Here is a 13,426-nt window from a genome sequence, read left to right as displayed (position 1 = left end):
TATTTTATTAATATTCTAAAAATTAATAAGAGATTTAAAAAATGAATCTGTTTATCGAGCAAGTACAAAGAATTATGATTATTTGAATAATTATCTATTTCTAATTGCTATAACCTTTTGTTTTGTCCAAAAACAAAATTTTCTATTCATACAAGCTTATTTCAAATAAAATTATACAAATTTATTAATATTCAGACAACTAATAAAAAAGATTTAAAAAATAAATCTATTTATCGAATAATTTAAATAATTATGACTATTTGAACAATTATTTATTTCAAATTGTTATGACCTTTTGTTTTCTCATGACACAATTGTTTTTCTTCATAAAAGCCTATTTGGATTAAAATAATATTAATTTATTAATATTTTAAAAATTAATAAAAGATTTTAAAATAAATATGTTTACCAAATAAGTTCAAATATTCATAACTATAGTAATTATTAATTAACTATTATAATTTATAATTATATTAATAATAGTTTAATAATTAGTATAAATTAAAAAAATAATTATTCTTTTGTTTTAAAATTAATAAATTTTTTTTAAATCTCTTCCTTAGTTAATATTATAAAATATAATTAGTAAGAGAATAACTATATTTATTAATATTTCAAAAATTAAAGAAGTTGGAGATTTATTCTATAATTTATTTTTAGTAAATTATAATAGATATACTTAATTATTTAATTAATAATTTTATATTATATACAATATTTAATATTTAATATTAATTCCTTCTTTTGTAGAATTAATATACTAATTATTTTCAACTCAATATTAATATTAACAATATTATTTAACATATTATGTATTTTTAAGTTTAAAATATAATATAATATTAAGTTATTAATATAATTTATGTTTATATAATTATTATAATTTATATACAATTCATATTATTTAATTATAATATTAAATTATTTAATTATGTTTGTAATTATTTATATATTAAATTATAGTTATTAATTAACTTAATAATCTGTATGGAATTGGGACCATGTAGCCCAAATTAATGGCAAAGGCATGTATGCCAATGAATAAGCAAAGACAAGCTAAGATAAAACAAACGTGTGTGTGACTTTTATATGCATGGAATTTAACTTGCATTTTTTGTGAAAAACAAGCATGCAATGTGCGGTAGAGAAAACAAGCATGCATGTGGATGGTGTGGGGTAAGGTGGGAAGAGGAAAAACTAAAAAACAAACACTATAAGACAACTGTTCTATACTGACACTAAAAAAACTATCAGTAAAACTTAAAAATTTGTTGATATAGCACAATAAACCTTATACTAATGGTCAAAATATCTATTCTAATGAATTTAAGTCGTCAATATATCCCTTGTCAGTGTAGACCTAAACTAACAGTTTTTAAACTGTCAAAATATGTAACAAAGATATACTGATGGTTTTACTCTATCACTATATGTAAAACAATTGATATAGCAACTATTGTGTGTTCTGCATCATACCTTTTACCAATAGTTATTCCCATTAGTCTAGACTCATATGTTTTAACTTTTTCAACTTATACCGATGATGTCTCCGCTAGCATATCTTTTACCAATGGTCAATGCCTGTCAATATAGCCTTATGTGTTTTAACTTTTACCAATGGTCCATGATGACTATTAGTATAGCCTGAAATATTCTAATAGTAAAATGCATTAGTATAAATTTTGAGACGTTGATAAAAACTTTTTTTTGAATTATATTTTCAATTATTAATATTAATTTTTTTATAATCATAATATGATATGGATTCATATAAAGTAAAAATACATAAAAAGGTAAAAATATTTAATAACATTTGAAATAAAACAACAACCAAATTGTTTTATAATCCACAAATTTAAAATAAGTCAAAAACTAACATCATTGCACCAAATCCAAAAAAAAAAAGAACATTAATATCTATGATTGAATGTCCACAAATATGGTGCTTGAAGTAAATAAACAACTCCCCAAAGTAAGATGATGCCATCCTAAGCTGGTCCAAATACCTATTTAATTACTAAAACCTAATAAAGAATTTCATTTCAAATTAAGCTTTTACCAGTCAATTAACATAGGAAATGTTCCCAAGGTCAAGTCAAGCATACCAAAACTATAAACAAAATGAATTGCTGACAAGATTTTGTCCACTGCTATAGGCTCCCCTTGCTTCAAAACCCAAGCAACAAATGAAGTTGTTGAATTCTTCAGAATTGTTTAAAGGTCTCTAAAGGTATACTACCCACCATCTAGATAAGATAGATCTAAGATTTTGTTCATAAGCTGATTATCATTATCTACATACAGGGAAAATATGTAATTTAATAACTAAATTCTAGGAAATATTTTTTAAACAATGCAATTTACTATTTTATTGTACCTGCACCAATGTTGTAAATGTGTTGAGTCACTACTTGTAGAGATTTGGGGGTTTTTTGTATAAATTGTGTGAACTAATTTGCATCAAAGAATCCTCCTGGTGCTTTTACTAATGGTTGAACCTCTAATCTTTTATATATATTTTGAACAATGTTTTGAAGATTGTTCACATCAGATGCATATGGATCTACTGCAACTCTTGTTCTAATGCTGGAGCTAGACAATTTATTTCCTAATCAACTAGATTATTATTTAAGAAATTCCATTGTTTCTGATAATGAAAAATGTAGTAAAAGAATTTGCTAATGAAAAAATAAAAGCAATATTATCATTTTTTTCCTACACATTAAACTACATATTGAAGGAGAGATTTTACCAAGTTCACAGCCATGAATGGTATAGCCTTGGTTGATAGTGTATCTAGTGAGTGATTCAACCTTATTAGAATTCCAAGCTCCTATGGCAGAACTGTCTGGACCTATAGTCCTCCCATTTAGTGCATTTAAGCTGAAAACAACCATAGCCTTATGTTAGAAGTAAAAGGCATTAGATCTAGGTAAAAGGAAACTTCATCTAGCTATTTAAATGTTAGGAAATAGACAAATTACAAAGTTCATGAAGATGGTAATAAAGTTTACTTACCTAAATTTTTTAAAGAAAATGTTAAGTTCATCCCATCTAGACATGGGTAAGCAACCTTTTGAGGAGCCAAACATCTTTGAGTTATTTTTAGTAAATGGTGCATAAGGATTTTTATCACCTATTGTCTCATAAATGACTTTATCTTGTAGAGTACCACCCATTTTAATCTTTAATGGTGAAAAAGCTACAATAAAAGTAACATTGTAATTGTTGAACTTGTATATGCATCCTTCTTTCTAAAGCCAATGGAAATAACTGCTTACCTTTGATAGCATTGAACAATTAGAGTTGGAAAGATCCTATAAAAGTAAAACAGGCATTAAAATTTTAGAAAAAAGGATTTTTTTTGTGATGTTTTTATCCAAGAGGCCTAAGGATAAGCTACTTACTAGATTATGAAGAAAAGCTCTTCCCTAGCTGCATGTTCAATAGTCATATTTATGAAAATCCAACATCAAGAAACAAACCAATTCCATTTTCTGGCATAGTAAGAATAGTCCTTTAACCCAGATTTATGCAAGAGGAAAATATTAGAGAGACACTTGTAAAGCTATTATTACTTAAAATGCAAGACCATATATTTCTTCGATAGTAAAGAGATCAATTTGTACCTCAATTACCACTCTATAGCGACCATGCCCAAATAGGTGAATTCCAAAGCCCATTGTTATGCCATCCATCAATGATATAAAAGCTTCTTGTGCTCTGAAATTTTTCATATTAGAGAATACTCTACAGTGAAGACCTAGCAAAAATTTCAGCATAATAAGGCTAGAACTTCAGATGACAAGGGAATATGTAAGGCACTAAGTGATGTAACAGTAAAGAGAAACAACATAGCATAAACAAATGTTTCCCTAATAAGAAAGGATATAATATCCAACAAACACATCTTGCACATATGAAGAAATCACCCAAACTATATGCTAGTCATTGCTAGTGCAAAACAATCAGCATGCATTGGTACCATGCTTGCATCCTATCATGCCAATGGCTGCATCTTGGACATGTATAATAGATCATTTACAATTTTAACACAATTACAAGATAAAACACTTTAAACATATCTTAAAAGTTAAATTTGCAAAGCACAGGTATAGAATAGTTAAAATTTAAATTATGCTCATACTAATATAAGCAAAAGCTAATTTCATATGAAAAACAATAGAGGCAAAATTATGATATACATTGTGCAAGTTGTACTACATTTATAATCAAAGATTTCCATTCCTCTATTTCTCAAAAAGAAAAAAGATTCATTTCACCTATAATTATTTAAACCCAACCCTCCCCATTATTTGTGCCCACATGGGATTCATATGGAGCCACATAAACCCCATAATTATGGATGGTTGACATTTCAGAATTGCATACAATTAGTTGTAAGAGATATGAACGTAAAAATTAGGTGGTGGGATTTTAAATTGAGACGCATGAAGTAGAAATGGTGTCGTTTTCTTTTTACAGAAAAAAGGTAAAAGGATAGCACTTTACTGAGATTGATATAAGCAATCATAAATGGTTTTTGGAAGGTTAATTATATAATAGCCATGGTGAGAGTTGTATTCCAAGTTTGGACAAACACGATAGACATCTTATGTTAACTTGATTTAGCAAATTACAAATGTTCATGATTATAATTGTATGTAATTTAACCTCAATCATATCTGATAGTGTGTTTTTGTTTGCAATCTACTTCACATCACAACCTGCATGTATGCTAAATCTAAGTTATCAATAAGAGAAACATTGAGTGCTTTGATTTAAGAAAAAAAAAAACACAACATGGAACCCAAAAATAAAAGAATAAGGAAAAATATAAGTAAAATGTTATCCACATTCCCCCAACCCAAACAAAAAAAAAAAAAAAGAATAAGGCAAACAACTTAAAGCTTGAAAAATGGATTTGCCAAGAATGAAAAAAATTATTAAGTATAGTATGCTTGTAGGAAACATTAGAAGCACAAGGCATGCATTTACAGATAGAAGGAAAAGGAAACCTTTGGCATAAGAGGTGTGTTTTTGTCCTTTTGGATTTCAGCAACAACACCTTTAATATCCATTCTTGCATTATCCATTAGTGGTTTGCCCCAAAAACTCCCATAATACTAGCAACGTGAAAAATAGCCTACAAGGATATCAATACACTTTTTTATTACAAACAACATCTAGAAATACTATTAGAAGTATCATTTCCCTGTCAAAGAAGAAACCTTAATTCTTGTCCAAGTACTGCACAAAATGCATTTGGTGGGCTGCCTTTGATCAAAACACATTTGACATTTGGATCCAATTCCCATTATTCAAGAATTTGCTTGCACTTGATATCCATATCTACATTTATCAAAATATACATACCTCTTATCCAGAAAACACATATGCAAACTATTGATTCATATGGAATTAATGAAAATGCCATAAGACAACAAAATTATAGTAGTACATTTGTCAATGAATTCTTAACAAGTGTTAAATTTTGTGGATATGACAAAGATTCTTCTTTTACTAGGATATCTTGTAACACCATTACAAACTTCTTGTAATCCTTCAATTTTATTACTAGCAACTTCTTGAACAATGTCTTACTTTTCATCTTGTACTCTCATTATTTTTGACAACTTTATCCCTTCATAAAATTTTAGCATTACGTTATCAAGGGTAGAGCTCATAATTTAAAAAATGTGCTAGAACCGATTATTCAATTTGAATTCACTTTTGTTTTAATCAAACTCATACAAAACAAATTTAATTTAAATGTAAATGAAGGAGAAATAATGAAAGGGACCTAAATTCATGGTGTTGAGGGCTTTGGGACTATCGAGAGTGATGATTGTGATGTCATTTGGAGAAATATTTCCCTTAACAAAATCTTTAGCACCAGCCATGGTGGAGAAGTTTCAATCTTGGGTGCTAATAGGTTTAAGTTTGTAGAGTTAATGAGAGGTGGAGAGAGTTGGTGGGAGGTAAAGATTAGGCTATGGGTATCGATGGGTGTAGAGAGTTGGTAGGAGGTGGAGATTAAGTATGTAAAGTACGTGGGAGGTGGAGCTAAAGAAATGATTTAATTTCATAACCCTAATATTTTTTTCCCAAATAAAAGACAATAGTTTTTTTTTGTTTTGAGCTTATACTAACATTTACACGAATAATCATTAGTATATAACATATTTATATTGATGGATAGTCATATTGTCAGAAAAAGTTTATTTATACCTATAGTTAAATAAAGTATTGGTATAAGTATGGTATATTCTGACGATATTAAAAATCTATTAGTAAAAGGTTTTTTTACTGACACAGTTTGACCGTTAGTATAATTAAGTGTCAGTATATGAAAAAATTTTTGTAGTGAAAAAAAGGAAGAGATGTATGAAACAAAAAAGAGAAACCAAGAAAAAGGTAAAAAAAAAAAAAAACTATGCTGAAAAAGGGGTAAGAAGCATTGGCAAGAAAGAAAAGTAAAAAGAAAAACTAGAAGGAAGCAAGTGGCAAGAGATGACCAAAATAGAAAAAAATAGGACAGGTGAAAAAGAAAAGGCATTAAAAGAAAAATACTAGATTGGTTGCATGGTTTAGTAAAAAGAAAAAAAAAGCTAGAACGTGAAGCATTTGGTAGAAAAGATGCACGCAGCCAAAAATGGAGAAAGGAATAGGGAACTAAAAAATTGAAATGAAAAAGCTTTCATGTGTTGAAGGCATGGAAAAGGCTTGAGAAAGAAAGAGTCGAACCAGAAGTAGAAATAAATAAAAAAACAAACAGAAAAATGAAACTTGAAAGTAGGAAGTAGCAAAAAAAGGTAAAACGAAAAAGGGAAAAACCTGAGTAAAAAGTTGAAGAAAGCAAAACAAACAAGAGATATGCAGAAACCATAAAAAAAAAAGAATATCAAAATTGGGCATGCACTAAGAGAAAAAGACAATAGCAACATGGAGCTTCAAAATGGCAAAGGAAAAACTGTAGGTAGTAGTACCAAAAAAAGGCAAAATAGGACAAAGAAAAGCTAAAACAAAAGAAATTGAAATTGAAACAGTGAGGATAAATGAAAATGAGGAAGGAAAGGCATGGGCAATAAAGTCGTGAATAGCAACCCAAACAAAAAGGAATAAAAAAATACAAAATCGAAATAGATCTAAAGAATGGAAAGAAAAAGATATAAAAATAAAAAGCAGTAGAACCAAATGGGGAACTCAGCAGAAGACAAAAAAAAATAGAAACAAAAATTTTTGAAACATAAATGAAAAGAATGCAGCAAAGGGAAACCGAAAAGCAGACAATGAAAAATGTTAATAGGAGATAAGAGGTACTTTTTTTTTCCATTTCTTTTTAATTGCATAAACTTGTGTTTATGGAACTTTAAAGCTCCAAAATTGAATGAATATAGTTTTTTTATATATTCTATTTATTTGGCAGTCTAATATTTTTGTTTTACGCTTGGTTTCTTCTTAGTTATGCAAGGTTTGTTTTAAGCTTCATACCTTGTTAAGAAGGGAATATGGTTCAGTTTAATTCTTTGTTTATAACGTTTTATTCCTTTTATTTTAGTTGTTTAGTGAAAAAAAAAAGGAGATGTTTTAAAACGGAAAGGCATGAAGGTTTTTGCTTGTAAAAGGAAAAAAGTTTAGACTTGTTTTGAATGGAATGAGTAGTATTTTCCTTTAACTTATTTACTTGAAGATTGAAAACTTTGACTTTGATCTCCATTGCAGTATAAAATTGAAATTTAAAAAGGAAATAATAATGGCTTCCACTTAGGGTTTAGAGTTTTTTTTTCTTCTTTCTTTATTGTTGTTTTTACGTGTGAAATTTAAATAATATATATAAATAATAAAAACTTAAATCATTTGAATAGATAGATTTTGCATCAATTTGGGTTATTATTTTTACTAACATATAATATTTTTAGCTTATGTTGGATTTTTGTTGTTTTATGTCTTTACATAGGTATTAAGTTATTAATTAACATGTTTATATTGCTTTTGATTATATTCATGATCCTAATTGTTTTTTAAATTTTAAAATCTCTTAAAAATAATAATAATAACAATAAAAATAAAAAAATAATAAAAATACTTGCCTAGATGTTGGAGGGAATTAAAAATCATGTTTTAAAAATTAATAATTATACCTAGATATTAGGGAATTATTAAATATTTAATAATAAAAGATAAATAATAATAATAAAATTTTTAAAACCTAAAAATTTATTTTTTAAAAAAATTATAAAAAATAAGCTTACTTCAAAATTCTGCCTAGATGTTGGAGATTTTTAGAAAAACTCATAAATTTGTAAAATAAAACTTTAAAATTAAAACCCTGAATTGAAACTCTAAATCGAAACCTTAAATTGAAACCTTAAATTAAAACCCTAAGTTGAAATCCCTAAGGATGAAACCCTAAATTGAAACCCTTAAGTAAAAAACTTAGCTGAAACCCTAAACTTTAGGTGAATTCCTAAACCCTAAGCAAAATCCCAAAACTTTAGTTCCAACCCTAAATGAGAACCTAAACCCTAAAGTTCCAAAACCACAAAATTCTAAGCTTTTTAAGGATTTGTATGAAAACATTTTATGAAATAATCTATTCTTGAATGCTGCCTAGATGATGGCGTATTTAGAAAATTTTATTTCATTAAGAGTTTTCATATTTTTGAAACTCAAAATAAAATCATTTTGTTAAAATAACAAGTATAAAAGTATAAAATAATAAAAATAATAGGACAAGATTTTAAATATAAAAGTTGCACCCCAAACTTTGCCTAGATATTGGAGAGTCCAGGTGGTCTATTTACATTTGAAAACCTAATTTGTAAATTCACATTTGATCATCATCTCCATATATTTCATTTTTAGAATAATGCATACATTCATAATTCGTATATATGTTTGTTGATGTTCAATATTAATTATATTATTTTTCATTTTTACTACATAAAAAAGTTTTTAAAAAAATAAATTTAAACAAATAAATTTAAAATAGCATTCCATGAAATATAATTGTTGGTATTTTGCCTAGATGTTAGAGAGTTGCCAATAATTAATTTTCATTTACAAAGAATGTTATATTTTATTTTTAGAAGGAATGTTGTGATAAATTTTAGGTGAAAAGGCTATCTTTGAATTCCACCTTATGCCAGAGAATTTGAAGGTATTTCTTTAATCTAAAATTTTCATAATATTCCTAAATAAAGATTTCTTTAAATTAATTTTGTTTCTTTAAAACAAAGGGAATTATAATTAAATTTCACATAAAAAACTATTTTTATCCAAAACTATAGATAGCACATAATTATCGGTACCAATTTTATGGGCATTGTGAGGGTTCTAATCTTTCCCCTCATGTAACCAACTCTCGAACCCAATTTTGTTTTCATGGACCAAACCCTTCTTTTTAATAAAGCTTTAAACACGTTTATTAAAAAGATAAATTTTGGGGTGGTTAATCATACCCTAAAAAAAGATTGGTGTTGACTCTTTATGTTTTACACGGTTTTAAATTTTTACATCTAGTAATCGAGTCTCTGGACTTATATGTTATGACACCCACATTGGCCTTTTATCTAATAAATACATCCCTTCTAGAAGTCGAGATTTGTTGTACATATTAGCTCTAGAATTACTATGATTATTCGAGTAATAGATACCATCAAACAAACTATAACTGACTTAATAAGCCATTCACAATTTCATAGTCTGAATTAGTTCATACTTACACATGCATGGCTTAATCTTTGAGACAAGTAGCATTTCTTAAGGACATTGGCATCTTATGGGCCATAATGCACTGACTGAGTGATAGAGAGAGCCAACACAGAGCATAAGCATCATATGTGTTAAGCACGTAAAATGCACAGCATCAGATGAACAAAGGCTAAGAGCCCATGCCCACAAAATGTTTTGCATTCGAGAGCACAATTGAACACTAATCACCAATACAGCTATGGAGGTTTGGGTGGCATGCTTAGGACATAGGGCACAATTAAGGTTTGACTTATAGTATCTAATGACACAAGATAGATGAGGGATGGCAAGACATCCAGTTTCCATTGATTTAGGTATGTAGTACAAGATCCCGATTGCATCGTCAAGGTATAATGACCACATGAGGGGAGATTAAAAAGGATGATAGGTTGATAGTTTAATGCACCGAGCATGGAGCTTGCCAACATGTATAACCATAACACCACTCATATGCCTATTACATACAAGTGGCAGTATTCATGCACACCAATCTACAACCCACCCAATCGATTACTTGATGAGTGAGTGAAGGAAATGAAATATGAGGCCATGCTACAACTGCTTGGCATGGGAAAAACACAAGCAAAGGCCACAAGACTATACCTACCATCTAATAGGTAACAACATTACAACCCCACCAATGCTTGGTCTAGCTAAGATCGCACTCGTAAACTTTATTATCACCACCCTAGGGGGGATGTTGCTCGATTTAGGGACTTGTTCCTAGGGTCTTGGGCAACATTAATTGGATGCATGGCTTGGCCAAGCTAAGGCATTTTTATGGTTGACGAGAAGGGACCATGAGATTACCAAATACTTAAGAGACATTGCCAAAGCAAGCTCGTTACCATAACTTCTACTTACACAACCCCAAAGAGCCATTGCCTGATTTAGGGACTTGGTCGGGGCCTAGGGTAGCATCAGCTATAAGCACAAACTTAAGCTCGACACGGTCGAGCCTTTTTTTTACATGCATGCCAATTGATCAAGGCTATAGGCTCTTGTAGGTCACTGAAGTAACCGATTACTAGACAACATGGCCAAAATTCATGCATGGCCTGGATTTTGCTCCAAGGATGTTACTGTGGATTTACGTAATGACAAGCCCATCATGCATACCTATTCTCCCTATAGGGGGAGAAGGAAGGCCCAAACAACTATCCCTAAAGAGCATGAAAGATTTTATAGATATGCTAGTAGTAGACATTAAAGTATCAATAATGGTGACACCTTTTTCAAATAAGCATATCCTACACCAAAGGTTAGCATGTGCCAATGGTGGTCGAGGCATGTGCATGCACTTAGGCCCAGTCTATGCTAATGGTGTTCAAGGTAAGTACCTACAACAAGGGCTAGGATATGCCAATGGTGTTCGAGGTAACTGCCTGCGTCAAGGGCCAACTTCTATCAATGCTAATCAAGGCATATGCCCTCACCAAGGGCTAGCATGTGTCAATGGTGGTTAAGGCAGGTGCCCGTACCAAAGCCTAGCTTATGTCGATGATGGTTGAGGCATGTGCCCACACCATGCACTAGCATAAACCACACCATGCATCAATATATGTCGATAATAGTCAAGGCTTTTGCAGAAGTTTGATGCTAGGCCATGGTGCATGTGCTAGTTTGGTGCATGTGCTAGTTTGGTGCATGTGCTAGTGTCACATTTTTTTGCCTAGCACATCATAGCCAAAGCATCATCGAGAACTTGATCGATGACATTAGAGGTTTTAATGATTAGGGGAAGGAGGCCAAGGGGTGTGTATGCATAATGTGTGATGGGTGCTAGTCCTTAGCCCTTATATTAGCCCCCTTATCTCCTAAGAAATCTCAACAACTCACATCCCTGTAAAGAGCATAAGTGCTTTTACAAGTTTACAGCCAGTAGCCATTTAAGTGTCTGAAATGAGATGCTTTTTTCAAATGGCCACAAAAACTTTTACACTTCAATTTTTTGGCTGAATTTTTGTGGATGCCAAAAAAAGTATAAGGATCATATATACCAAATTTGGGACCAAAAATCTGACTAAAAAAATTTCAAAAAATCTCAAATCGTGAAAATTTTTAAAAATAAAAAAAAATAAAAAATGAGTCATCTTGCCATGAAACTTCACATGAAGGCTTAGGGGATCGTTATATGAATTTACAAGCCATAAAAATAGCATTGGCATGACAAAAATATGAAGATGTGCCTACTTAAAATCTAGATACCCATGTGTGGTACACGACCAAGCATGTGTCAATAGTCTTTGAAAGAATTACCTACACCAAGTGCCAGCATGTGCCAAGACCAAAGGCCAATATGTCTTAATGGTTGTTGAGGCATGTGCATGTGTCATGGTATGCAAGCTGATTCAATCTTAGGGTTCTTTTTTGAGTCAATAAGCAATTTCAAATTTAATGGGATAGGGTTTGACAACTAGATGGACTAGGCCTTAAGGCATACTAGAGGTCCAGGTTATAGGGAACTTACCCAAAATAAAAGTACAAGTAATGATCAAAACTTCAAAAGCTTAGGCCTAGTATTCAGGTTTGGCAAAATTGAGCCAAGCTTAGGTGTGGGCTCTGGTGAACATTATATGAATTTACAAGCTAGAAAAATGTCATTGGCATGGCAAAAATAAGAAGATGTACCTAAATCCACCTACTACTTAGTCGTGGTACGTGTTATGTGTGGCTCGAGCCTAAAATACCTGTGCTTGATGCATGGCCTAGCATATACCATTGATTTTTGAGCAAACTGCTTGTACAAAAGGCTAGCATATACTGACGATGGTCGAAGCATGTGCGAAGACCAAAGACCAGCATGTCCCAATAATGGTTGGGGCATTTGCATGTGTCATGGTCTGTATGCTGGTCTAAGCTTATAGGTTCTCTCTGAGTCAAAGAGTAGTTCAAGTTCTAGCGAGAAAGGGTTCGAATGCCAAAGAGACTAGGCCTTGAGGCCTACTAAAGGCCCAAGTCATGGAGAACTAGCCTAAAATAGTGGTACGAGCAGTGATCGAGACTCTAGAAGCTTACGCATGGTGTTCAGGTTTGGCAGAATTAAGCCAGGCCTAGGCGCGAGCCCTAGTAAGCACTTATGTTTATTTACAAGCATAAAAATGGTATCAGCATGGTATAAATATGAAAGATGCGCTTGAACCTACCTACTACCCATTCATGGTGTGCATTGTATACAGCTCGACCATAGGATACCCACTTATAGTGTGTGGCCCAACATGTGTTAATGGTGTTTGAGAGAACAACCTGCATAAAGGGCCAGCATGTGTCGATGGTAGTCGAAGCATGCGCCAAATCAAAAGACCAACATGTCCTGATGGTGGTCAAGGCATGTGCTTGTGTCATAGTCTACAAGCTAGTTTAGGTCTAAAGGTTCTCTCTGAGTCAAAGAGTAGTTTTAGTTCTAGCGAAAAGGGTACCAAAGGACCAATCCTTGAGGCCTATTAGAGGCCCAAGTCATAGGGCACTAGCTCAAAATAGTGGTACAAGTAGTAATCAAGACTTTAGAGGCTTAGGCATAGTGTTCAGGTTTGACAAAATTGATCTAGGCCCAAGTGTGACTGTTGGTGAGTGCTTAAATGAATTGACAAGACATAAAAATGACATTGTCAGAACAAAAATATGAACATGTGCCTAAACCCACATACTGCCCAGTTATGGTGTGCATGGT

At 31.2% G+C, this 13,426-nt stretch overlaps 1 pseudogene; it reads right to left on the bottom strand.

The window, feature by feature from the left end:
- Window positions 1-3,456: 3,456 nt before the first annotated feature.
- On the bottom strand, window positions 3,457-6,016 carry LOC111303303 (3-hydroxyisobutyryl-CoA hydrolase-like protein 3, mitochondrial; annotated as a pseudogene).
- Between the last annotated feature and the right edge of the window lie 7,410 nt (window positions 6,017-13,426).

Source organism: Durio zibethinus, chromosome 9 (genome assembly GCF_047325235.1).
Source record: "Durio zibethinus cultivar Kanyao isolate XHJ-2024 chromosome 9, ASM4732523v1, whole genome shotgun sequence".
Lineage (NCBI taxonomy): Eukaryota > Viridiplantae > Streptophyta > Magnoliopsida > Malvales > Malvaceae > Durio > Durio zibethinus.
Note: the sequence above shows the minus strand (reverse complement) of the source record. Positions and strands in the feature narration are given on the sequence as shown.